The 27,527-nt window shown below is 42.9% G+C and overlaps 1 protein-coding gene and 1 pseudogene across 1 annotated transcript in view; one reads left to right on the forward strand and one right to left on the reverse strand.

The window, feature by feature from the left end:
- Positions 1–27,527, reverse strand: part of LOC134984027 (zinc finger protein 850-like) — a 586,502-nt gene that overhangs the window by 176,424 nt on the left and 382,551 nt on the right. The window lies entirely within an intron of this gene.
- LOC134984039 (5S ribosomal RNA) lies at positions 499–617 on the forward strand (annotated as a pseudogene).

Raw genomic sequence — 27,527 nt, forward strand, 5'->3', positions numbered from 1 at the left:
TTGAATCTCAAACAGACTTGGAGTGCCGCCTGCTTTGTTGTTTACTATATATATAATATATATATATATATATATATATATCTTTAGGATTGTTGAAGTATCTTCAATTTGTGATTTTGCTAAAATATGATATAACCACAGGATATCTGCTTTTGGAAACTAATGTTTATTTGAATTTTGTGTGCTAAATCATATACACCCAGAATTGGGGATTAATCCCTGTTAGACAATTATATATAATCTCCTGTGTGTTTCTCATTGCACTGAATTTTATGCATTATTGGGGATCAATCCCTGTTAGATTATCATACTCAGCTATTGTACTTACATCACTGCCTGATTTCTTTTGCTCTCATTAGTATAACAATCAGCACAAATGTTGCTTAATGCTCTGTTCTTGTACCAACAATAATTCAGGCATTTATGATATGCTCAAAATAAACAATGTGTATGAGTATCCGCACACTGGAATTGACTGCACAGATTGGAGATTTATCCATCTACGGTCAAACCGCACTGAGTATGCCCAATCTCGTCTGATCTTGGAAGCCATACACTGCAGGGCCTGGTCAGTACCCGGTTGCGAGACCGCCAGGGAATACTAGGTACCGTAGGTATTTTATTCTCCAGTCATTTGTGTCCTTCCGATTTTCTGTGCAGATCCAGGTATTTAATTTCTACTTTCATTTAATTGTGCTAGTCTGACAGGCTACAGCTGAACCCAACGGAGTTACCCTATTCCCAATAAAAATTTTTATCAATTAAGGAAATCTCTAGACCACTAAGGGAATAAAGATAAATTCGCTCATCTAAATCATATCGCTCAAAATTGTAGCAATTATGCTTTGAAAAATTATTCATCTATATTTGCCTTCTCCCTCTCTTTTTAAGTATATCTCATAAAAGTTAAGTATTAATTTTCTCATATTTCATCATCTTATTAATCAAATTTTTCATAAGTGTGCCCTGGAAAAGATATATAGCTGCCTTTGTCTTTTTTCTCTTATAAAAGACCACACCCCTTGTTATAGGATACTAGACATCACCTTCCAACCTTTATCTGACCCTTCCTATCATGCAATGGCGAATTCCTTAGTCCTGGAACTGTTTAAACTATTGATACTCGCTGATGTGGTGCAAGGGAGTTATATCTAAAATGTACACTATTTGGGTTAAATATGTAATGTTCTAATAAACCTCTATGCGCTCACAAACTCCGTCGTAAATACCCATATCACGCGCATGATCGCAGGAGCGATCCTACGCAAATTGCGGATATGTGCACGCACGGCGGACTGAGTGCACGCGCAGCGGGCATGTGCATGGGGTTAGTACAGGGCATATGCATTACAATATTTTTCGACTTTGACATTTGTTAATACCAGGTCTAAGATTGCATTGTACCTGGTGGGTTCCTCAATTAGTTGAACTAAGTAGTTATCATTAAGTGTGTTTAAGAACCTATTACCCCTAGCAGTATCACATGAATCGTTTTTCCAGTTTTTCTCTGGATATTTAAAGTCTCCCATCACTACTATGTCTCCTACTCCTGCTGCTCTTTCACTTTGATTCAGTAACAATTCCTCATCAGACACATTAATACCAGGCGGCCTGTAGCATACCCCCAATACTACCTTTTTAATTCCCTTTTAGCCACATGCAATTTCTACCCCATAGCATCTCGACCGTATCTACAGTCTCCTCCTGCAAATCCTCCCATATATCAGTTTTTAAAAATAGTTTTACGTAAAGGCACACCCCTCCACCCCTTTTATTTAGTCTGTCTCTCCTAAACAGCGAATAGCCTTCTAGTTTGACTGTCCAGTCATGAGATTTGTCCCACCAAGTTTCAGTAATGCCTATAGTATCATACTGTTTGCTTGCTGCAATTATTTCTAATTTGCCCTTTTTACCAGTAAGGCTTCTAGCGTTCACATACATACAACTAAGATAAGTATTTCCCTTTGTGTTAGGGACATCTTTCACCTTATGTAGCAACGATGACCTGTAATTGTCATTAGTTAGTGCTTTGGTAAAACCTCTTTTAGTACCCATGTTGATACCTTTACCGGCTGCTCTTACCCTCCCCCCAAATTCTCCCCCATTTCATTTACTGCTGCCATCCCCAATATTCTCACTGCATGCCCCGTAGTTTCTAGCTAAACCCTCCTAGTTTAAAATCTATATCTTTCTAACCATCCTTCCCCCCCCCCCCCCCCCCCCAGCACCGCTGCCCCCTCCTCATTCAGGTGCAATCCATCACGACAAAAAAGATGGTGCCTGACTGAGAAGTCCGCCCAGTGTTCCAAGAACATGAACCCTTCTTTCCTACACCAGTCTCTAAGCCACACATTTACCTCCCTAATCTCCCTCTGCCTCCCCGGACTAGCGCGTGGCATGGGTAATATTTCAGAGAATATTACCTTAGATGTCCTTGCCTTAAGTTTCTTGCCTAATTCCCTATAGTCTTTCTTAAGGACATCCCACCTTCTGCTGACTTTGTCATTGGTGCCAACATGCACCAAGACCATCGGGTCTATCCCAGCCCCTCCAACAATCTATCTACCCGGTCCGCGATGTGCCGCACTAGAGCACCCGGGAGACAACAGACTGTACGGCGATCATGGTCCGGGTAGCAGATTGCCCTATCTGCCTTCCTGATGATAGAGTCCCCTACCACCACCATCTGACTAGGTACCTCACTATCTTTTGTCCCAACTGTGCCAGAGGGGCCGCTCCTCTGGATGCTAGAGGGAGCAGTCCCCTCCTCCACCGTCATTTCCTCAGTATCATCCTCCGAATCTTCGTCCAGCCGTGCAAATTTATTCGGGTTTGATAGTCCGAAGATGTCGAGGTCAACAAGTATCCAGGCAAGAGTCATTACCTTCACTATCTTTATGCAGTACTTTCTCCGACTGATCCTCCCTGGTGAATACTGAGGAAAAAAATTGTTCAGTATTTCTGCTTTTATTTTATCATTGTTTATTAAAGCTCCCAATTCATCTTTTAATGGGCCTATGTTCTCCTTCTTTAACCTTTTACTGTTTATGTATTTATAAAACTTTTTAGGATTGCTTTTACTCTCTATAGTGATTTTGCTTTTTGTTTACAACTTTTGCTGCGATTATTACTTTTTTGCATTTTTTTTTGCATTCCTTGTAATGCTGGAATGACTCCTCAAAGCACGCTTCTTTTTAGCCATTGCTTCTTTGACCTCCTTATTAAGCCACATTGGTTTGTTTTTAGTACTCCTGCATTTACTGCTCATGGGAATGAATTTGTGAATATTGCTATCAAGCAACCCTTTTAAAGCATCCCGCATTTCCGTTATGTCTTTACCATGAAACAAAACTTCCCAATCAATCTCGTTTAGTGCCTGTCTCAGCATATTGAAATTAGCTTTTCTAAGGTTAAATGTTTTAGTTGTTCCCTTATAGCTATGTTTCTTGAAACTGATGTCGAATGTGATCATATAGTGGTCACTGTTTCCCAAGGTCTCCCCAACTTTAGTGTTTGATATAATGTCCACATTATTGGTAATAACTAGGTCCAGAATAGTTTTACCTCTAGTTGGGTCCTCGACTAATTGAGTTAAGTATTGATCCTTTAATGTATTTAAGAAACTGCTGCTCCTAGTTTTTACACATGGATCCTTACTCCAATTTATATCAGGATAGTTAAAATCCCCTAACACTAGGATGTCCCCCATTCCCGCAGCTTTTTCAGTTTGGTGTAAGAGTTGTTCCTCATCATGTACACTAATATCTGGTTACTTGTAGCACGTGCCAATGACTAGTTTCTTTGCCTCTGTGCCCCCACTTGTGATCTCAGCCCGTAGCGACTCAATGTTATCTCCAGCCTCCCCGAAAATACCCTCTATTAAGTTTGGTTTTAGAGATGGTTTAACAAAGAGACATACCCCTCCTCCCCTTTTTGGTAGCCCTATCCCTCCTGAAAAGAGAATATCCCTCCAAATCCGCAACCCAGTCGTGAGTCGTCCCACCATGTTTCCGTAATACCTCTAATATCATACTGAGACTTTGATACAAGCCATTCCAATTCCCCCATTTTACCCGATAGGCTTCTTGCATTCACAAGCATACATCTTAGCTTAGCCTCTCCATTGCCCGTTTGTTTTACTGGTATCTAATCTATATTTACAAGAGCCTTTCTAGACTTACCCTTACTGACTGTTATTCTCCTCCCTCCCTTTCCACCCCATCATGCTTAATACAGCCTTCCTCACTACTGTCTCTATCTGACCTATTAAGACTTTCTAACCCCCCTCCCTGATGTTAGTATCCTCCCTTATGCTATGCACATTACATTCTATATACTGTATTGCTGAGCCATATACGTCATTAGGTGATAAATTGGGAATATCTTGGGCAATAGCTGTGTCAATATTTCCGGTGTCAATACCCATGCAAATACCCTTGCATCTGATCTTACGCTCCCCCCTTCTCCACCCCTAAATTGTTCACTACCCCCATCCTTACTGCTCTCACTAATTAACCCGCAGCTTCTAGCTAAACCCTCCCCCCAGGCTCTTAGTTTAAAAGCTCCTCCAACCTTCTAACCATCCTGAACCCCAGCACCGCAGCCCCATCCTCATTCAGGTGCAATCAATTGCGACAAAGATGGCACCTGACTGAGAAGTCCGCCCAGTGTTCCAGGAACACAAACCTTCCTACACCAGTCTCTAAGCCACACATTTACCTCCCTAATCTCCCTCTGCCACCCTGGGCTAGCGCGTTGCACTGGTAATATTTCGTATATACAACACAGTGGGAAAAGCTAATAGGGAAAGTTAATACTTATCTGCTCCCTGTTCCACTGATCTGTGCACAGAAGTTGTTCTCCCTGGCAGCAGGCTCCCTTCCCCACCGGCTGCTGGCTCCCTCCGACCGCTGCTTCCTCCTGGCTGCTGGCTTCCCCCTTGCTGCCGGCTTCTGGCTCCCCCGGCTTGTGGCTCTAGCACCTTGCCGCTCCGTCCTTGTGTGCGCCCTTATGTGTGCGCACCCAGCGTCACTTCCGGTTCCGGTCGCTCGTTGCTCTATCTCAGTAATAGGTTTCTCATACATACTTGAAATGTATTTGTAGTTGATTATGTGCTCATATTGATTATTATACTAATGTATAACCTGTGGTTGCTGCATTTACTATAATTCTGTCAGTTTTTTTCTGTCTATTCCGATCTTCAATGCTTGTACAAAGCAGGGTAGGGTCGGATTTTATGTCACTTTGACAACATTTAAAGTGATTACAGCACAATTTGTGTAGTACACTGTGCAAGTGTGTGATTATTTATCATGTCTAAGAGCAGCAAGGGTGAGGAAAATACACTCACAGCAGCACCAACACTTATATCATGTCTGTCATGCAAAACTGGGTTGAACTCTCAGGATCTAGTTCAGAATAGTTTGTGTGTAAATTGTTTTAGCTTTCACCTAAGTATCTTGAAAAATCCAAGGAGGACACAGGTGCAGGTTGAACCACCATGGGCTACCTTTGTACAGGCATTATCCAGTATAGCTGAGTGGATAATTCCAACTCCTGTACCAGGGATAGGTTACACTATTAACCCTTACATGCAGCATTCCACCTGGGGTTTATCACATCCAGCAGGGGAAGCAGCAGCTTCTCAACAAAAACAGGCTGAAAGGCCAGTGGTAAGTAAAAGACATAGACATGAAACAACATCTTCACAGTCTACACATGTTTCAGATGAGGATTCGTTGGAGAATGGAGACTCATTACACTCCGGTTCTGCATATGAAGATGAGGAAGGAGGTCTCAGCTAAGTGGACATATCTGAGTTAATTTGTGATGAAAGCCATTCTATCCTTAGAAGAATCAGCAGAGCCTGTGTTAAAATCCAAGACATCTGTGTTTAAATGTCTCAAAACAGGACTGTGTTTTCTGGGTCAGAACAGCTGAAGGAAATTATAGAAGTGGCTTGGGCTACTCCCAGTAAGAAATGTAGAATTCCAGCAAAATGGAATTCCAATTATCCTCCTCAAGCTGAGGACTGTTTAAAGAGGGAGGTGTCCCCTAAAGTAGATACGCATGTCATTCTATTAGTGGGAATATCTATATTACCTCTGCCTTCAACATCATTAAATGTCATGGATAGGAGAGTTGATGGTTTTCTAAAAAAACATTTTTTCCCTGTCTGGGGCAATCATAAGACCAGTCATGGCTTCAGCCTGGCTGTCAAAAGCAGTGGCTGCCTGGGCTGATGCATTGGAAGGGGATCTTTCAATTGCATCTAGAGAGCAAAACTCTCATGTAGCACATATCAAACAGGCTGCAATGTTTTTGGAAGAAGCAGCCTTGAATATGGTCACAATTGCCTCTCAGGCATCAGCTTCAGCAGTAGCCGCTCGCAGAGTGGTTTGGCTACGTACATGGAAACCTGATTCAGAATCCAAAAAAATATTTTGGAGTCTATACCTTTTACTGGAGACATTCTTTTTGGTAAAGAATGAATCAGTATCTTGGAGTCAGAAGCAGACTCCAAAAACGTGAAGTTTCCTTCCAAATACAAATTCAAGCCTAAAGTTCTGGCTTTTCAGCCCTTTCCATCTCAAGCAAAAACAAAAGGAAAAGAAGATAGCAAACAGTCCCAATACAAGAAGTCTGGTGTAAAAGCCTAATTATAATAAATAATAATAATAGAGAGTTCTCCATTGTGATGATATTCAGCATATAGAATTTATTATCAAAGAGGGAACCACTCCCAATATTCTGTGCAGAGGAGCCTGGACCAAGACATAATTCATCAATGAGCCTGTGTCTTTAGAACACTGACTTGACATTATTTATACCATAACATTATACAATTATTCATACCTTATTTACAAACAAGGCGTACATATAGATTAAATCATGAAGATACATTGGTTGATGAACAATAAGGGGAAATACCAAATATGGTCAAATTAGCTAATTAAAGAGAGTGGTTTTATCCATAAGATGGCAGACTTGTCATGAAGCTTGAATCTCCTATAATTAACAGTTAGATTCTCTAATTGGCTTCATTGTCATAAAGGTCATTCTTGTTCATAATAACGTGTTGTTGTCCAAAGTGAAGGTCCATCAGATATTCCATGATATGTCCTTCTTGTTCTGCCACAAAGTCTCATACAATATCATTGAGCTCTCGTTATCTACACACAGGCCTTGCTACTAGCCACATAAACACCTAATCAAATGATGCTCAAGGGTTGAGGGAGAATATTACTCTGTGCATATTAACTCTATACTAAAAGAAGACACTGTTTAAGGGAACATTAGAATATCAATAATCATAGCACAATTTAATGAGACAATACAGGATATTTGATATAACTTCAACATTCCACTGTTTTGTTTAATCTCTAAACAACTATCATATAATAAATAAAATACTCACCATGTGTAAATGATTTGTCTGGTGATGAGTGTAGTAGTGCGAGATGTGAGATAGAATAAGGAAAACCCGTTCTCTGGATACAATCGCTGGCTCTAGTCCACTGAGTATCGATGCGAAAAGCCTCAACCCTCCCGAAAACTTGTATAGATAAGAGAAATGGAAGAGGTAGCGACAGAACATGTGGTTTCTTTACCCTGGCTATAGGTTGAGGTTCTTCTTGCTGTGTGTGTGTATGAAGCAAAAGCATGTAAGCACCTATTAAGTGTAGATTTCTGTCAGTGTGATCATGTGTGGGCTACCGCAGTGTAGGTAACCGGGGTCATCACCATAAGATTAGTTTTTGGCTTTCTTTGGGTTGTTAATATTTTGCCACACTGACGACCAAGGGATGGCAGACATTTTATGCTTACATAGATTATGAGAATTATAAGAATTATCATCATGACCTAATGTAACACTTGATATAGCCACTTAGAAATACTAGCTCCCATCCATCCAAAAAGATCCCAATCAGCCGATTGGTTCATGTGTTCCTGTAAATCTTGTAGTAATTTAAGGATCTGTTCAATGGGATTGTAATTATCTGAGATATTAAAACAACACATTCCTTAAATTGTTCCCCTCCGCTACCTTCTCTGAGCAGTAACTAATGGATGGCTACTCGATATTGAATCATACCTTCTCTAATGTCTCTCAGTTCTTCATTAATGAGTCCTATAGAGGTGCTTGTAGCCTTTATATTTTTAGCTAGTCCATAAAAGTAAAACTTCCTAGGTCTATCACAAGTCTATATAGCAAGCCAAAAAGCATATCAATAAGGGTATTTTTTATAGTAAATTAATTGTAAATCATAGTATTTTAGCTCTATAACCACGAGATATGAATAGATACTTTTGGTAAGCGTGTCTCCATTGATAAGTGATATATTTCTTCTTCTGCTCAAGTACATATTCATCAGTATCTTATCAAAACATCATTTTGTACATATTCCTAGTGTCATTATATCTTCATATGCCATGGTCAGTGTGGGGAACATACTATATGTTTATGTTATTTTCCTTAAGCCATTATGGTTCATGGTGTAGGGAAAGGTAAGAAAGAGAAGATTGTCTCTTTGTTGGTGCACTAAGATAGAGAGAAAATTATTAATTTGTATAAAATATAACTTTTAATGTTAATCATCCCCAATCGTAGTATATCAACTATCTCAGGTAATACCACCTATACAATTCTAGGTCCAACACATTACTGTGGGACAGATCACAATATTGAGCAAGTTATTTGGATCCCACAATATGTCCTAAATCCCTTACAGTATGTCTGTAATCATTGTTATATAAGCTATAGTTGTATTAATGTACTGTAAGTCCAAACCCCTTGAGTAATGATCCCACAATCCCACACTTAATATATGAATTGACACAAGTAGTACCACCTATGCAGTTCTATGTGCAATAGAATATTGTGGGATGTGTCACAATATTACATTTACTGTTATATCTCTTCCCTTAGAATTGGATTATAATATATCATTAGTCCCTTGTGGTATACCTGTGATATACCATTTTTTTATATATACGAAGGGGTGACAGTCACATTCATGTATGGTGTTTTACAGTATTGAGTGATTAATCCAGCCAAGGAGTTATCTATAGTCTCCTAATATTGGGGTATATTACCATTTCTCATTATGGGGTTCTCAACCTAATTGGTTGTCTGAACTGTTTAAATAAACAGCTCATAAGTCATTCTTAACATATCATTTAACTTGTGGATGACTCAAATCGTGAGATAGTTTAAACATAAATGAAGTAGTAGAAGCACGTATCATGTAAAAGCCTGTTATTGAAAGGTGGATTGAAAAGAACCTCACTCTAGCAGATTTATTTATACATTGTTGCTTATCCAATTGCTACATACTCTGACATTGATTGTAGCTGATACGTCTTAAATCCTTCCCTTCACAGAGGGAGAGCAGGCTGCGGTGTAACACATTTGTTACAGTTCTCCTGCTGGCAGTACTGTAATGATGAGGTATATGTAATTGTGGTCAAATTGCCGCAAATGTCGAAAAACGTGGTATTTTAAATTCGACAATGCAATACAGTACTTTTCGACAAAAAAAAAACGGACGTTTCAGATTCGACTTTTTGAAATTCGACAGTTGTTAAATTCGACATGTCTGCAGTGGTAAAAATGCGGCTTATCGCCAAAATTCAATTGAAGAATGTCGATTCGACAAGAGTGCTGTTCGACAGTAATTTCGTCAATTTCATTCCGCCTCACTTTGCTGGCGGAATCTAATAAAAAATTTAAAAACATGTTTTTTTTTGTGTGTTTTTTTATTGCTAATAGCATATCTATTTACATTAGAAGGGATTATGTACCTGCTTTGTCTATTAGGAGCCACAAGTATTATTTATATATTTTTTAAAAGAATATTTTTTTTAACTGACTAAAATAGAGAGAGCACATGGTTTTCAGTGAGAAGGGGTGGGAATGGGTTAAAATCAAGAAAAAAATGCATGGGGTCCCCCCTCCTAAGCATAACCAGCTTCGGGCTCTTTGAACCGGTCCTGGTTGTAAAAATACGGGGGGGAAATTGACAGGGGATCCCCCATATTTTTAGAAACAGCACCGGGCTCTGCGTCCGGTCCTGGTGCAAAAAATACGGGGGACAAAAGATGTAGGGGTCCCCCGTATTTTTAACACCAGCACCGGGCTCCACTAGCTGGAGAGATAATGCCACAGCCAGGGGACACTTTTATATAGGTCCCTGCGGCCGTGGCATTAAATCCCCAACTAGTCACCCCTGGCCGGGGTACCCTGAAGGAGTGGGGACCCCTTAAATAAAGGGGTCCCCCCTCCAGCCACCCAAGGGCCAGGGGTGAAGCCCGAGGCTGTCCCCCCCCCCCCCCATCCATGGGCTGTGGATGGGAGGCTGATAGCCAACTGACACAAAGAAAGAATATTGTTTTTTTGTAGCAGAACTACAAGTCCCAGCAAGCCTCCCCGCAAGCTGGTACTTGGAGAACCACAAGTACCAGCATGCGGGGGGGAACAGGCCCGCTGGTACTTGTAGTTCTACTACATTTACATTTTTGTAATCCACGTACTTGGCAAAAAAACAAACTGCATTTACCCGGACCAGCACTGAAAGGGGTCCCATGTCTGAGACCGCCGTGACTCCTGTCACAGAGGGTCCCTTCAGCCAATCAGGGAGCGCCACGTCGTGGCACTCTCCTGATTGGCTGTGCGCGTCTGAGCTGTCAGACGCGCATAGCACATAACCGCTCCATTATCTTCAATGGTGGAAACTTTGCAGGTCAGCGGTGAGGTTACTCGCAGTCAGTGGGACCCCTTTCATGGGACCCCTTTCAGTGCGTGGTCCGGGTAATGCAGTTTGTTTTCTTGCCAAGTACGTGGATTACAAAAAAGAGGACAGATGCTACACTGGATTTTGGTGAGTATAATTTTATTTTCAGGTACACCTTGGATTCTACTTGGAGAAGTGGACCGAGGCTCGTGTGAACATAGGTAAGTATGTGTGTGTCGGCATGTTTGTAATAAAGTTTTACTTTCACGGTGTGTGTGTACTGTTTTTATTTGGGTATTTCCCCCCCCTTACATTTTTCCAATTGGGACATAAGGCGCATGACTCGTTGGAAAGGGGCATGACAATGCTATGACATCCTTTCCACATTATATTTATAATAGAGAGAGAAAGCTTGTTGTTATTCAGTTACAATACCCTTTATTAATTAACACGTTTCAATATACTGCCATACCCAGGATTCAAACCTATAACCTGTTGAATTTGAATCAAACACCCTACTCATTGAGCTATTTGATCCTGCATAAAAACTATGTACACTATACGAAGCTACTGTAAGATTATAAAAACATAATCAGCATTGCAATTGAGCAGTTCTATGTAGTGTGCAGCCACACATGCAATCTCTTGCAGCCACACACTACATAGATCTGCTCAGCCGCAATGCTGATCATTTTTTCACAAAGTACAAGATAAGCTTCAAATAGAATTCTCTAGCTTAGAATTATCTACCTTTCTATGCAAGGGCAGATAGCTCAATGAATAAACTGTCTGACTGCAGTGCCACAGGCAGTGGGTTTGAATTCCGGGTATGTCAGCATTTTGAAATGTAATAAAGGATAGTGTGACTGAATAACAAAGATATCTCAAGTTAAGTTTATGAATGTTGTTTAGGTATTAGCGACAGAAGGCGACAAGGTAGGAGACAGGTGCAGTCAGGAGATGCTGGACTTCAAAAAGAGGGGAAGCTGCAAGTGAAAGTAATTAAAGTAGATAATTGACAAGTGCCACCAACAGCACCCCCTACCCTGCAGCGCTATGTGTGGTGCCCCCTCCGCACACATCTAGTTACAGCCCTGATATCACGTATTACATTGATTCAATTACACTCATATGTGAGACTCCGTATTTCTGAGAAAGCCTATCATAGGAAATGTTCTCTAGGAGCCATTAAATCACAGATATGCTGTGCTGTGCTAGTTCCATTCAGGCATTGCACCACATGAAGTTTACTATATATCACGGATAACCTGAGGTGCGTATGTGCTAACCTATCTTCAAGTATTGTCTCACTATACATCCCATAGATAAACTAGATTGGTTGTCACTCATTTGGATATTTCTGGTCGTATTGTTACACAATTCTTTATATCATTAGATTAAATGTAAAAAAAATTCACAGTGAATTAAGCAGGCATATCAATGCCACTTTGAAACGCCACCCAACGTGCACGTTTCACACCAGCTTCGTCAGGACAAACCCTATTGCCCTACCTAGAATGACTATAAAGGAAAGGGGAGCCAATCGCGGACGGGTGTGTGAGCATGTGATCAGGCATCACATCGTCCTCTCCAAGGCTCCAATTTACTTCTGCAGCGCTGATTGTCTCACACATGTCATGTGTCTAAAACGTCCAATCTTCGTAGATGATTCCCAGATCATAATAGAACCCGGGGATCAACATAAGTTAAATAAAAGGAGAAATTAAATAACACATTCAGCAGATGAGAATCTATACATAATCGAATCTTAGAGAATTTGTACTACATAAACGGATTTTTTTGGGTATAATTACATATATTATTGAATGCTTAATTGCATATTATGATCTCTAGGATAATTTCTCTCTTCATCATAAGATAAGTTAAGAGGGAAGGGGGATCATACATTGATAGAAATCCTAGACTGGTAATTCTGGTGTTGGGATTTACTAGCTAATGCGGAGCATGAATATATTAATGGTCCTGCGGTTTAATGCTTATATTATATGTGTATGAGTGATGGTGATTTAAGAATTATGACCGTGATAGGTGCAAAACAAAATATTGGTCAATGACCTTAGAGTGTATACATTTTTACGTGTTAATTAAATTAATTATCAAAATTGAGTGGTGAGAATTATTATAAAAATTAATGTGAATGTGCATATGTGAGAAAAAATAAAATAAATAAACAAATCATGTGAAATTAATGAAGTAAAAGCTATATAAAATAAACGTGCAGAAACGTGAAGGTGAAAATAATATTGTGTGTGTATATATATATATATATATATATTTATTTATATTAGAGTATTTAAACCGATTGTGAGGACTCAATATGATGGTATTCTCAGATTAATCATTTTCCAATAAATTCCCTACAAAAATGGATGAATTTATGATAAGGTATATGCAAAAATCTTCTCTAAATTACCACGTCTGGGGAATTGTATATTGGTGTATGCTCCTTCTATATAGATCTCATCTAAAGATTTGAGTCCTTCTTTATCAATATGGTTATTAATAGTATTTGTAACATATAAGACATACAAGTAAGATTTTGACCTCTGCAAGAAAAAAAATCTAATGAACGTATGTCATCTACTAGATATGTATAGAATTAGACAGATATCTGCTGACATATAGTAAATTTGGTCCCACAGTACCCTCAATTGAATCCATAAATGTATGGGCACATCGGGTAAGTGATCAATTTCTCAAATAAGGGAATCCCATGAGAGCTATCAATCAATAAAATGTATCATGGTGTGCATCGAGATCTTAATTCCCCATCATTGAAAGGTAAGTGGCTATTGTTATATTTTATCTCTTAAATCTCAGGGTATCATCACTTGGATTTGTGAATAAATGAGTGTAACAGGTAAGTAGTCTATTTCTCAGAAGGGAGAATTCTGGGTACACAATGGGTCACAGGATGGTATGTATCAAAATCACATTTTTACCTAATGTATGTTCAATCTTCAAAAATAAGGTGACTATTATTTTCCTTTAGCCCTTTTGGATACTGGTATCCCATTAAGGATGCCATTGACCTTCAAACCTGAGAAGATCTCCATCTGTGTCCCCACCTCGGATGTTCATCTCAAAGTGTCTACTACCCAATGCCTAATGGTCTGTGTGGACTTATTTGAATGCTAGCCTCAAATAGGTTACATACTCATGTATTCCCTGCATAGGTGAATAAATTCTATGTTAAAGTATATCCAGGGCTCTTCCCTAAAACACCACATCTAATAATGACCATGTTACTATATACTCCTCCTATATGGATCAGATCTGAAGTTAGCAATACAGGTATTGATAATATGCATAAAATGTGGGGCACATGTACAGGAATCTAGCCCCTACAATGGATTTATAAGTACAAATCATCCCCTAAATATATATGAAATAGACATATGTCTATTAATATATAATAATGAATGTGATCTCAAAATACCCTCAACTGAGTCCATGGATATATATGGACACAACAAGTAAGTAATCAATTTCTCAAGAGAGAGAATCCTAGAAAGACAAAAAAACAATAAGTCATATGATGGTATATATCAGAATCATAGTTCCCCAATTATAAAAAAGATAGGTAGCTGTCATTTACATTTGATCTCTCAAATCCCAGGGGATCATCACTTGAACTTGTGAGTAGGTGGACGTATCCGACAGGTAATCATTTACTCAAAAGGGAAAACTCCTGGATACACACTGGATCTCATAATGGTATACAACAGGATCAAGTTTTCTCCTGATGTACATTCAATCTCACAAAAAAGGTAAGTAACTGTTGTTTTCATTCAGACCTCTTGGATGTTGACATCCCATTAGGAATATCATTTGGCTCTCAAACCTAAGGAGATTGCTATCTATATCCCCACCTCGAATATTCGTCTCAAAGTGTCTCATACCAAAGGCCTGAAGGCCCTTTGGGATCCCATTGTGATGTTGCAGAAAGTGGTTGTAGGGGAGGAGGATAATTGGAATTCCATTTCCTTGGAATTCTGAATTTCTTACTGGGAGTAGCCCAAGCCTCTTCCATAATTTCCTTCAGCTGTTCTGACCCAGGAAACTCAGTCCTGACTGTATTGGGACATTTAAACACAGATGTCTTGGATTTTAACACAGGCTCTGCTGATTATTCTAAGGACAGAATGGCTTTCATCACATTAATTTACTCAGATATGTCCACTGAGCTGAGACCTTCCTTCCTCATCTTCGTATGCAGAACCAGAGTGTAATGAGTCTTCATTCTCCAACGAATCCTCATCTGAAGCATGTGTAGACTGTGAAGATGTTGTTTCATGTCTATGTGCTTTACTTACCACTGGCCTTTCAGCCTGTTTTTGTTGAGAGGCTGCTGCTTCCCCTGCTGATAAACCTCAGGAGGAATGCTGCATGTAAGGGTTAATCGTGTAACCTATCCCTGGTACAGAAGTTGGAATTATCCACTGAGCTATACTGGATAATGTCTGTACAAAGGTAGCCCATGGTGGTTCAACTTGCCCCTGTGTCCTCCTTGGATTTTTCAAGAGACTTTGATGAAAGCTAAAACAATTTTTTTGAACCAGATCCTGAGAGGTTAACCCAGCTTTGGCAAACATGATGAATATTGGTGCTGCTGTGAGTGTATTTTCCTCACCCTTGCCACTCTTAGACATGATAAATAATCAGACACTTGCACAGTGTACTACACAATATGTGACTGTAATCACTTTAAATTTTGTTAGAGTGACATAAAATCCGACCCTACCCTGCTTTGCACAAGCATTGAAGATCAGAATAGACAGGAAAAAACTGACAGATTTATAGTAAATTCAGCAGTCACAGTTTATACATTAGTATAATAATCAATATAAGCACATAATCAACTACAAATACATTTCAAGTATGTAGTAGAAACCTATTACTGAGAAAGAGCATCGAGCGTCTGGAACCGGAAGTGACATTGGGCGCGCACACACAAGGGCGCACACAAGGACGGAGCGGCAAGGTGCTAGAGCCGCAAGCCGAAGGAGCCAGAAACCGGCAGCAAGGGGGAAGCCAGCAGCCAACGGCCGGGGAGAGCCAGCGGCCAGGAGGAAGCAGCGGCCGGAGGGAGCCAGCAGCCGGTGGGGAAGAGAGCCTGCAGCCGGGGAGAACAACTTTTGTGCACAGATCAGTGGAGCAGGGAGCAGATAAGTATTAACTTTCCCTATTAGCTTTTCCCACTGTGTTGTATAACTGATTGTCATCCTTTGTCCATTACTGCATTTTATTGTTGAGTCCCTGTCTTTGTACTAAATGTATCCTTATCCTATCCATTTATTTATATTTTTATTTATTGTCCCTTATTCCTTTATTTTAGTTATTGTTCCTTATATATTCTTTATATATTGATTGTCCCCCTCTTTTTGATTTTCTGAAGGTAACAGGGAGTTACCACTAATTAAAAAATGGGGGTGGGGGGCGTGGCTTGGCTGCCATCGAGAGCACACAGGCTTTGGGTGAGCTCCCACCAAACCAGCCTTGCAGACCCCTTTAAAGTAGCTCCAGCCCAACATCCTGCCCCCATATCCACCCCACTTGGTGCCTGCATACTTCGTCTGCCCCAGGAGCCGGGTTCGCGGTGCCAGGGGGGGGGGACTCCTACCCCTCTGCGGGTTGCGGCCTGTTCTCTACCTGGGGACCGGGGACTCAATTTCCCCATCTATACAGCTGGAGACGCCCGCGGTGGGCTCGGGCGCCTCTCCCACCCTGTACCTCTTTCTGCAGCTTATCGCTTCCATAGCCACTGAGGGACCGTCTTCTGCAGTGGCTGCTGCCGTCCACCGCCCCCTCGTCCTGTCTGCACGGCCTCGCCCGGCGGCGGCCCCGATCTCTGGACGCGGCACGTGACGCCGCTACGGCACCCGGCAAAGGGTCCCGGCGCTCGATCCTGGGGCCATCCCCGGCTGTCCCCAGGGCCTGCCTGCTCCTGGGGTGTTCGGAGATGCGGGGGACACGGCCAGCTACAGCCGCCCTCCTCAGAATCCACTCCAGACGGCCATCTTACCTCTGCAGTTGGAGGACCCTGTTGCAGCCTGGAGCCGAGCCGCTGACTGGGTGAGCCTTTTTCACTGACCCCACTGCTGCTGCTGCCCCCTTTCCCTTTTGCTCCACAGCTTGGGGAAGGGCTATTGGAGGGCTTTTTTCTTTCTCATATTTTGCACCAGTGAATCTGGAACTGTTTCTGTGCATTTAATATTTACTGCTGGTCCTGCTCCTATTACACAGTGGATTTGCCTTATGAGGTGTATGTATTGGGTTGGAGCTCCCCCTAGTGGCTCTCCCATATACTTGGACTTACATCTGTGACTCTACTGCCCTTATACCTGTCTGACAGAATTTGCAAAGTGCCTCGGGTCGCCTACTGGGAGCCGGTGACACGGATGTCCAGCACCCGCCCTCTCCTTTCCGGGGATGCGGAAACCGATGCCCACTGTGTGCTTGTTACCATAATGGCTGAAATCTGATTAATGGCATGCTAGTGCCATTCCACTGGTAGTCACCATGCTGTAGGCACATCACAGCATATTGAGCAGCACCGTGCATATAGTCTCGCTATCACATGCTGTCGTTTAATCATCTGTACTCCTATTAGCGTGGTCAGATCCGGGGAAAAAAAAAGTAATATTACGCAATCTAGGGAGACCGTGACCCAGCCGGGAATGAGATCATTCCGACAACCTACTCCCACAACGCTTTCTGGAGATCTCTCTCCCTCAAGCCCCTCTTCCTGTCATTCCGCCTCTCCTGCCTCCCCTTTAGCGATGGAGCAACCCGCCCCACACGCTCACAGTGATACTGCTCTTCAAGACATCTTGAAGTTTATGAAAACGCTTCCAACTAAGCAGGACCTCCAAGACACCATCCATAGAGAGTTGGCATCTATCAAACATGATATCTCGCAGCTCTTGGATAGGGTAACAGCACTGGAGGACCATCGTGACTCCACTGATGTCTTTATGGGGTCCCTAACGGATGTTATCAAAGCTCAATCAGATTAAATCCGGTCGCTGCGGACCCGTGTGTTGGATTTGGACAATAGAGGTAGGAGAAACAATGTCCGGGTGAGAGGTATTCCCGAAGATGTCCCCCAGACAGGCCTAGTAGATGCCCTGACGAAAATATTCAATGCAGTTCTGGGTAAGGACCCGGCTAACGCCATAATCTTTGACAGAGCTCACCGTGCCCTCAAACCGAGAGGGCTCTCCTCCGACCGACCTCGGGACGTCATATGTCGATTGCATTACTACTCTCAGAAAGAGGAAATTATGAGCAGAGTGCGCTGCCTGGATGGCCTGGACTTTAATGGCAACCCAATTTCCATCATCCAGGACCTCTCCTGGCATATGCTTCATGAAAGAAAGACCCCTCCGTCCCTTTATGGAGGAACTCCGCAAACGACAACTGAAATACCGATGGGGTTTCCCTTTCAGCCTACAGGTCTCCGCTTCGGGAAAGATACACACCCTACATACTGCCTCCGACCTCCCCACTTTCTGCTCCGGTCTCGGTCTCCCAACCCTGAAGATTCCAGATTGGGACTTCATCCTCCCGAATCTGCACCCACCTCAACCTGCGGGGAGTGGAGCGTCATGGCAAGTTGTATGTAGCTCTCAGAAGAAAGCTTCAAAAACCCTCCCCGTGTGCCAGGACTCCTCCGCTACCTGACGACATTGTTCTTTACTGCCCTGCAAACTGGACCTTCTTGTTTTCTGCAGGAGGGTTGAATGTTCCGGCTGTGGCATGCTGGGTGAGACACATCCTATGCGGCCTCGTGCCACTTCTGCCCCGTTTCACCGTGTTCTCCCCGGCTTCACCTTCAAACCTGGAGCTTAGTATTGAGACTGTACTAGTAGACAGTTAGTTGTTACTTCCGGTTAATGCTAATGTTTTGCTTTTGTTTCTTCGTTCTTTTTCTTAAAATGATCATAGTAGATATAGTGCCTGAGGGGGTGACTCCCTTGGCCCAGTCCCGCACATGGCCGTTGTGCCCTATGGGGTTGCTGGTATACATACTTACCAGCTCTCCCATTGCGGGTATTTCTTTGCGCCTGATGTTCCTATTCTCTGTGACCTGCTCTTTTTCCTTTCTTTCTCTTCTGTATTGTCTCTCACTTTCTTTAGTGACCTGTCCGAGTCTCCTGCTATCCTGTACTGTGATACGATTTGATGTCTGCCCCGGGTACACTTAAATTTGCCTCTATCAATGCCAAAGGTTTTAACATCCCTGAGAAGAGGTCCCATTTATTTCGGACACTGCGGTCGGACGGAGTAGATGAGGCTCTGATACAGGAGACACACTTTAAGATCTCTGCCCGCAGGCCCTCTTTAGTAAATCATAGATTCCCCCTCGTTTGCTACTCCAACAACCCCGAAAGTAAATCCAAGGGAGTCGCTATACTTTTTTCTAAAGCCCTACAAGTGACTGATGTCTCAGTCCATAAATTAGTTCCTGGGAGATTGTTGGTGGTCCAATGCAATATATTTTCTCAGGCGTACACTCTCATAGCCTTCTATGCTCCAAATCAGGGCCAACTGTCCTTTTTCCATTCCCAACTTCCCCGGCTTGAAGCCCTCATGACAGGTATTGTTGTTTTGGGAGGCGACTTAAACTGATCCATGGATACCTCTATTGACACCTCCCCACCAGCCCCTAAATTCTAAATGAAAACATAGACAGGTTAGGAAGGTCTTCCACGAATTTCAACTTGCTGACTCTTGGAGGGTCACACACCCCGCTGACAGAAACTTCTCATTCTTCTTGCACCCACATCAGGTTTACTCACGTCTAGACTACTTGTTTCTGAGCCATAAACACCTCCCTTTAATAGTGGAAGCCACCATTGGCTCCATTACTTGGTCAGACCATGCCCCGGTATTCTTGTCTCTCTCAGTCCCCTCCCGATCCCCCGGCCCTTGGACCTGGCGCCTTAATGAATCCCTCCTATATGATGAGTATTGCAAATCTGAACTAGATAAGGCATTATCTGTAACGATACAGGGGAATTATCCAAAATTACGGTCTGGAAGGCCCACAAATGTGTTATACGGGGTAAATTGATCCAATTAGGCTCTTTTGTGAAGAAAAATAGACTAGCCTTAACCACCGCATTGTTGCATAAAATCCATTCTTTGGAGGCCCGCCATAAATTCTCCCTGTCTCCCTCTGATTTGGTGGATCTGTCCGAAGCCCGGAAGCACCTCCGGAAAATCCTCAATGACAAAACCCAGGCCTCTCTGCGTAAATGTAACAGCAAATACTATAAATGGGGAAATGAGCCAGGACACTTGTTAGCACAGGCACTTAGATCCCAGAGAATGGCCTCTTTTATCCCCTCTATGAAAAATAGCGCGGGCTCTGTATGCTTTAAAAACACCTGAGATAGCAGCGTGCTTTAAAAATTATTATAACACCTTATATAATCTAGGTGATCCCTCTCCGACCCACGATCCCCTTTCTAATATGCTGAGATCCAGGAAATACTTAGCTAAAGTGGCGCTCCAGTTGTCACTCTCTGACTGTGACTCCCTGGAAGCACCCTTTACCTTAACTGAGGTTGAACAAGTTATAACCTCCACCCCCTTACGTAAAAGTCCGGGCCCGGATGGTTTTACCGCCATTTATTATAAGACGTTTAAAGAGACTCTCGCCCCCAGATTATTACAGGCCTTTAACTCCATCTCAGCTGATACACATTTCTCACGTCAGTCCCTGGAGGCTCAAATTAATGTGATTCCTAAACAAGGGACGGACCCCTCAGTGTGTTCCAGTTACAGGCCCATTTCTTTGCTTAATGTGGATCTCAAACTTTTTGCGAAATTGATGGCTCTTAGGTTGAACAAGTTTCTCCCATCACTTATTCACAGTGATTAGGTGTGCTTTGTCCCGGCACGTGAAGCGAAAGATAATACGACAAAGATCCTCAACCTTATACATCAGGCCTCTAACAGCAGCACACCTACTGTGTTGCTGTCTAGATACCGAAAAGGCCTTTGACAGAGTCAATTGGGACTTTATGAGGGCGGTACTGGAGCACATTGGGTTGGGTCCACAAGCCCTCCACAGGATATTATCCCTCTATACACGGTCATTGGCTCGAGTGCGGGTTAATGGGATTCTTTCTGACAACTTTACTCTAAGTAATGGAACGAGACAAGGCTGTCCCTTGTCCCCCCTGATTTTTGTTCTTTGTATCATCATTTGTCACATCACGTACCTAGGAGTTCAGCTTCCCAGCGATTTATCACGTCTGCTGTCCCTGAACTTCTACCCTATTCTCCAAACCATTAGAAATGACTACTGCAGATGGCAACACCATAATCTTTCATGGCTAGGCAGAATTAATGTTGTAAAGATGACCACATTACCCAAATTGCTCTATCTCCTCCAGACCTTACCAATCCGAATCCCGGATTCCTGGTTCCAGACCGTAAGATCCTTGATCCAACAATTTATTTGGCTCCGTAAGAGGTCCAAAATTGGTAGATCAGTCCTGACTCGCCCGCCTAAAAAAGGTGGATTTCAACTCCCAGATATTAAAAACTATTACCATGCAATCCTCTTAAATAGGGTCTTGGACTGGACCAGGAGTCGGGAGGTTAAACAATGGGTGGTCTTGGAAGGGGTGTGGTTCATCAAATCGACAGTATCTAGGTCGACAAAGTTTAGGTCGACCACTCTAGGTCGACAGTCATTAGGCCGACATGGATGGAAAGTCGACAGGGTTTCTAGGTCGACAGGTCTAAAGGTCGACATGAGGATTTTTTTTTTTGTGTCGTTTTCTTCGTAGAGTGACCGGGATCCCAAATCAGTGCACCACGTCCCCTCACATGGCTTGCTTCGCTCGCCATGCTTCGGGCATGGTGCCTTCGCTCTGCTACCGCTTCGCTCGGCACAGATTACCGTTCCAATCGTAGTCCACGTGGATCGTTAAGTATGAAAAAATTAAAAAAAAAGAAATAAAATTGTGAAAAACTCATGTCGACCTTTAGACCTGTCGACCTAGCACATGTCGACCTAGAAACCCTATTGACCTTCCATCCATGTCGACCTAGTGACTGTCGACCTAAACATTGTCGACCTAGATACTGTTGATCGTCAGACCGGATCCCCTTGGAAGGCCTATATGTTCATCTATACCCTGAAATTTTCCCTTGGCTCCCGACCTTACCCAAGCTTCCGCAACCCCACCCGACTATTTCTCCTACTCTCTCCTTTTGGAGATGTTAGGGTCTCCTGCCCTGTCGTCATGGCAACTGGGAGACAAGTGCTAGCGGAGTAACCTGAGCACAGCTGATACTCCGGTCCGGGTCTTTTGCTGTGCAGTGGTTACAGGCTCTGTGCACGGCAGGGGATCCGGTGCTGGTTTTTGTGCTTACAGTCTGTGAGGTCTGAGTGGGGCGTGGACAGCACCTGCTATATAAACCCTCTTCTCAGGTTAGGCAGATGCTGCTGAATCTTTGTTGGTTAGTCAGTTCCTGAAAGTTAGCTAGTACTGTGTAACTTTGTATTTGTTTGTTGCTTACTGCAAATAGGCCTTGGGATTTGGTACTACACTCTGCCAATCCAGACCTAGCAGTAAGACTGGAGTCAGTCGTTTAACCTGCTGGGGTTCTTTTGCTACTCTGTGAACCTAGCAGGTTTGCGGCTGTATTCTCAGACTTGCCTGCCAAAATCCTTTCTCACTGTGCAAGGTGTTCAGGTGTCAGTTTAGTGGCAGTAAGCTGAACCAGTGCACTGCAAGTGAGGACTAGGATTGTGGAGACTCTCCTTGTGTCTATTATTCCATCTCTGACCAAGGAGTTTACTGCCACACCCATTGGTAACCCTTTAGGGTTTTGCTGTTGCCCTTAGCAACAGCATTTCGGGTTCTCTACATATTAAATCACAACATCTCACTTCTTTCCATCTGAGCATTCCTAATACTAGGGAGACACCCAGTTTCTTAGCCTTTGGGCTTCTCTGTTCACTTTGTGTTTATTTTTTACTCTATCACCTTCTGTGTATGTAATGTCATATTCCCCAGTCTGTCTGTGAGTTCATTTGTTTTGCATCCCTCTCCATTCAGACACCAGTACATTCCTGCTGGCACTGGTGTGCATAACACAAAACCCCTATACTTGATTTTCCACAGTTCAATCAGATCAGGCAAGGTACCTAAGGATTGGCGCATAGCGGAGGTAGTGCCTTTATTTAAAAAGGGAGCTAAAAATAATCCTGGTAATTATAGACCAGTTCTCTTAACCTCTATAGTGGGCAAATTATTGGAAAGTATTTTGAGGGATAGCATAGAGGATTATCTGCAGGTTAATAAGATTATTAGCAAAAGTCAGCCTGGGTTTGTAAGGGACAGATCATGTCAAACTAACTTAATTAGCTTCTACGAGGAAGTGAGCGAGAATCTAGATCAGGGAAAAGCAGTGGATGTCGTGTATTTAGATTTTGAAAAGGCCTTTGAAACAGTGCCTCAAAGGAGACTGATCATCAAATTAAGGGAACTTGGTCTAGGATATACTATTTGTACATGGATAGGTAATTGGCTGGATAACATGGCACAATGAGTAGCGGTCATCAGGATGTTCTCCAGCTGGGCACTAGTAGTCAGCAGAATACCACAAGGGTCCGTACTTAGCCCGCTACTGTTCAATATATTTATCAACAATCTAGAAATAGTCCTGGAAAGCACAGTGTCAATCTTTGTGGATGATTCTAAGCTGTGTAAGGTAATTAATTCATATAGCGATGTGGAGTCTCTACAAAATGACTTATTTAAACTTGAAGCCTGGGGAATGAGGTTCAATATAGAAAAATGCTAAATTATGCATTTTGGGACAAAAAACACAATATTGTGTTCAATTTTGGGCACCATATTATAAAAAAGATAAGAGAACTAGAAAGGGTTCAAAGGCGGGCTACTAAATTGAATAAAGGGTTAGAGTCTATGGAGTACGCAGCAACTAAGAGGTGACATTAATATCTTCAAATATGTAAAGGGTCAGCACAAGGAGCTAACAGCGGATTTGTTTATTAAAAGAACTCTGTATAGGACACGTGGGCTCTCGCTGAGGCTAGAGGAAAGAAAATTCCATATACAACGTAGGAAAGGGTTATTCACGGTAAGGGCAATAAAAATGTGGTACTTCCTGCCGGAGAAGATAGTAATGGCAGACTCTGTAAATGCATTTAAAAACCAATTAGACAAATTTCTAACTGGAAAGAGTATCCAGGGTTATAGCATTTACCACAGTGACATTAATCTGGGAGTGGTAAGAATCATTGTTGTCAATTGGTACTAAGCATTACATCAGCAGGTACATTATAATATGATCAGCTGATCACAGAATACAGGTTGAACCCGATGGGCATTTTGCCTCTTTTCAACCTCACTAATTATGTAACTATGTAACTATTACCTTATATAGGAGTTTAACCGTATTCAGACGCATAGCAAAAGAAACAACAGTAATAATTATTAGACTCATATGCATCCGGCACTTATTCAACTATTCATACTCAAAAGGTAGATAGAGACTTAGTGCTGTATTACCCGGCTCAGTAGAGTGTGATACAGGGAGACTCACCCCGCTTCCAGGACTGATCAATACGTTAGCAAACGCTGAGTGGATCCAGATGCTAATAGTGTACACACTCGCCCCGTGAACCTACAGTGAACACAGACGCCCAAGAGAACACTGCCGCACCAGTTACACAGCCGCCTATGCTGCGACTGGGTCCTTTTAGATACACAGCGTCTCAGACGGAAGCTGAAAAAACGTTCATGGCGGGAGACTCGGAGGAAACTGGTCATGAACCAGGGGAGGGGCAACCAGGGGAGAGTCTGACTCTCCACTGCTGACATCAATCCCAGGGATCGTGGCCTCATACTACCTCTGGAGCCTATGATCCCGAAGGCCTAGTACTATGATCATAGGCCTAGCCTATGATCCCGAAGGCCTAGCTACCACCCTAGGTGGCAGCCACATCAGTGACTGGTAGTCACCTCCAAAACAGTGCAGCTGTGTCCATGTTCCCCCTCTAAGCAGAACCGATGCCTTACCTTCTCCTCATGCTCCGGCCACAGCCGGGTAACTTCTGCTGGACTTGCTAGTATATCCGACATAGACTCCCGCCAAAAAGGCACTGTACACGTGGGTAAGCATCGTCACAACTCGGCGGGGAATTGTTGGAGCGACTCTTTCTAAGGTGCGTGTAAGATGCTTTTTAGAAAGATCACTCAAGAAAAAGACTATAAAAATAAAATAAGAATGCTTATGGCTGCTAAAAACCAGCAGCCCTCTTGACCATGGTCTCGCTCCTGCCACACCAAACAAAAAACTGATTTGCCTGAGCCAGGAGGTGGGGATATATGGATGGGCCCACTGCATGCTGGGAGGCCAAAAGCTTTGACCATTTGGTGCAAATCTGCTGTCGCATCATCATATTCCAATGTTATCCTGTGGATAACCTGTGGACCCTGCAGGAGAAACAACTGTTGCAGCAGCTGGGAGTTACGTGAAATGAGGAGCTGGTGCAGCTGGTTAATAAGCTGGAGGAAATCACAGGATTTATACAGCAGCTGCAGCAAATAAAGAGTCAAAAGTTATCATAATGCTGATTCCATGGACCTGTGTGAGGTTGGCCAGGATGCTGATGCAATGGAGATCAAAGCTGGTGGTGAAGGAAACCTGCAGAGTTCCAGCTTAGATGTGGAGAGGTGACTCTGTAGGAGAAGGTAGATCTGAGGACGGGTAACAAAGTGCCAGATGTGGCAGCTTCTAGGTACACTTTGTGGATCTGGTGGTGGCTGTGGTCTCTCAGGGTGTTCTAGGATTGGCCATCATCCATTGATGATCAGGAATCATTGATGGTCTATACCCGATATATAGTTTTACCATCAAAGGCAGACAGCCAGGTAGTTACCCGCCATCGATAGTAGCTGTGAAGATACTGGGTTCCAAATCACTCAGGCACAGTGGTAGATGAAAAACCAACAGTGGTTTATTGAACAGAATGTATTATAAACAGCTCAGCACACCTCTGTAATCCAATTCCACATGACAATTCCCACCACAAACTGCTGACAGAACATCACTTCTTAGTCAAGGAGCATAGAATCTCTTTCAGCTCTCTGGTTAGCTCTACTTATACCCCCAGATGCTTCATATTACATGGGGTGTGTGTGACTTCTCTGTCTAAGGATCTTACAGCATTGGAATACAATACATATTCTGATCAAGGTGATTACATCAGCCAGAGAGCAACCATGTCTGGTCAACTCACTGTTGGACAATAGGGAGTAAACAAAAAGGGACAATGGTACCTTATATGACTCACCCTTTGAGTGTCCACTGTGGTGGTAGTAAACAATAGAAAACTAGGTCTAACATGAATACATTATCCAAAGGGTAACAGATAACATAACACAATTGGATATATTAACAATATTAAGGTTGATTTATACACAATGGGGGTAATTCCAAGTTGATCGCAGCAGGAAATTTTTTAGAAGTTGGGCAAAACCATGTGCACTACAGGGGGGGCAGATATAACATTTGCAGAGAGAGTTAGATTTGGGTGGGTTATTTTGTTTCTGTGCAGGGTAAATACTGGCTGCTTTATTTTTACACTGCAATTTAGATTTCAGTTTGAAAACACCCCACCCAAATCTAACTCTCTCTGCACATGTTATATCTGCCCCCTCTACAGTGCACATGGTTTTGCCCAACTGCTAAAAAATTTCCTGCTGCGATCAACTTGGAATTACCCCCAATATTGGGTGAGCAGTAATGGACATGTTAAGGAGAATGAGGAAACAGATGAATTGAATGTATAGGGATATGGGGATAAAAAGTACATATTTGACATGAGAAATGAGGCATAGCTATATTGTCACAGACCTCTCATTTCCTCACAGTAGCCATGGGCCAGATGTTTATTTCCCATCATTTACAGACTTCTGCGGCTCTTACAAATAGTGTGCTGCTCCAGCTCGGAATGGGATGCCCATCCACCTCACTGACGTGACAGGCTCAGCTGTCAGTCATGCAGCCCCACTGCTCCCACTCTCTCCGTACTCATACATACATGTCTTTCTGGGAGTGTCTCATCCTGCTTGACAGTGAGACAGTGTCTCTGGCACAGCTGTTGCATCATGATGTGAGTGTGTGTGCTGAGTAGTGAGTACTGCTAGCAGCAAGCCTCACAGCTTAACTGCAGTGTAGCAGTGTGGTGGGGGTGGAGGGGAGAAGGGGGTTGCTACACCAATGAGTCAAGGAATGGAGTAGTTGGATGGGACTCACACAGCAGGTGGTGAAAAACTTAAAAAGGAGGAGTGGTTGGAAGGGGAAGGATCTGGTAGGTTCAGAAGGGATTAGTGAGGGTAAGGATTCTCAAGGGAAATTGGAGTGGGATCCTACAGGTACCAAACTGGGTAAAGAGCAGCTTTTAGGAAGGAAATTGGTGAGCCAGACCCTGTGGTTGTCCCTTCTCTGCCTCATGTGGGGTGGATCTTTGGACTCTCCAGTTACTGGGGAGTCTGTGGATTCTTCTTGCCCACTACCTGGTGGTTCTGTGGTCATCTCAGGCCACAAACCTCCCAGATGCCTGGCCTCCAGATAAAGATGAAATGGTCATGGAGATGGTCCTGGGCTCTGTGGAGGTGGAACAAGCAAAGGAAAGTTGTGTCCCTTCTGAAGGGGCAATGGTGGACATTGTGAATGGTGAAGGGAAGGTTTTTGTGGGCAATTAGGGAGTTA

This window comes from Pseudophryne corroboree (assembly GCF_028390025.1).
Source record: "Pseudophryne corroboree isolate aPseCor3 chromosome 3 unlocalized genomic scaffold, aPseCor3.hap2 SUPER_3_unloc_30, whole genome shotgun sequence".
In the NCBI taxonomy this organism is placed as follows: domain Eukaryota; kingdom Metazoa; phylum Chordata; class Amphibia; order Anura; family Myobatrachidae; genus Pseudophryne; species Pseudophryne corroboree.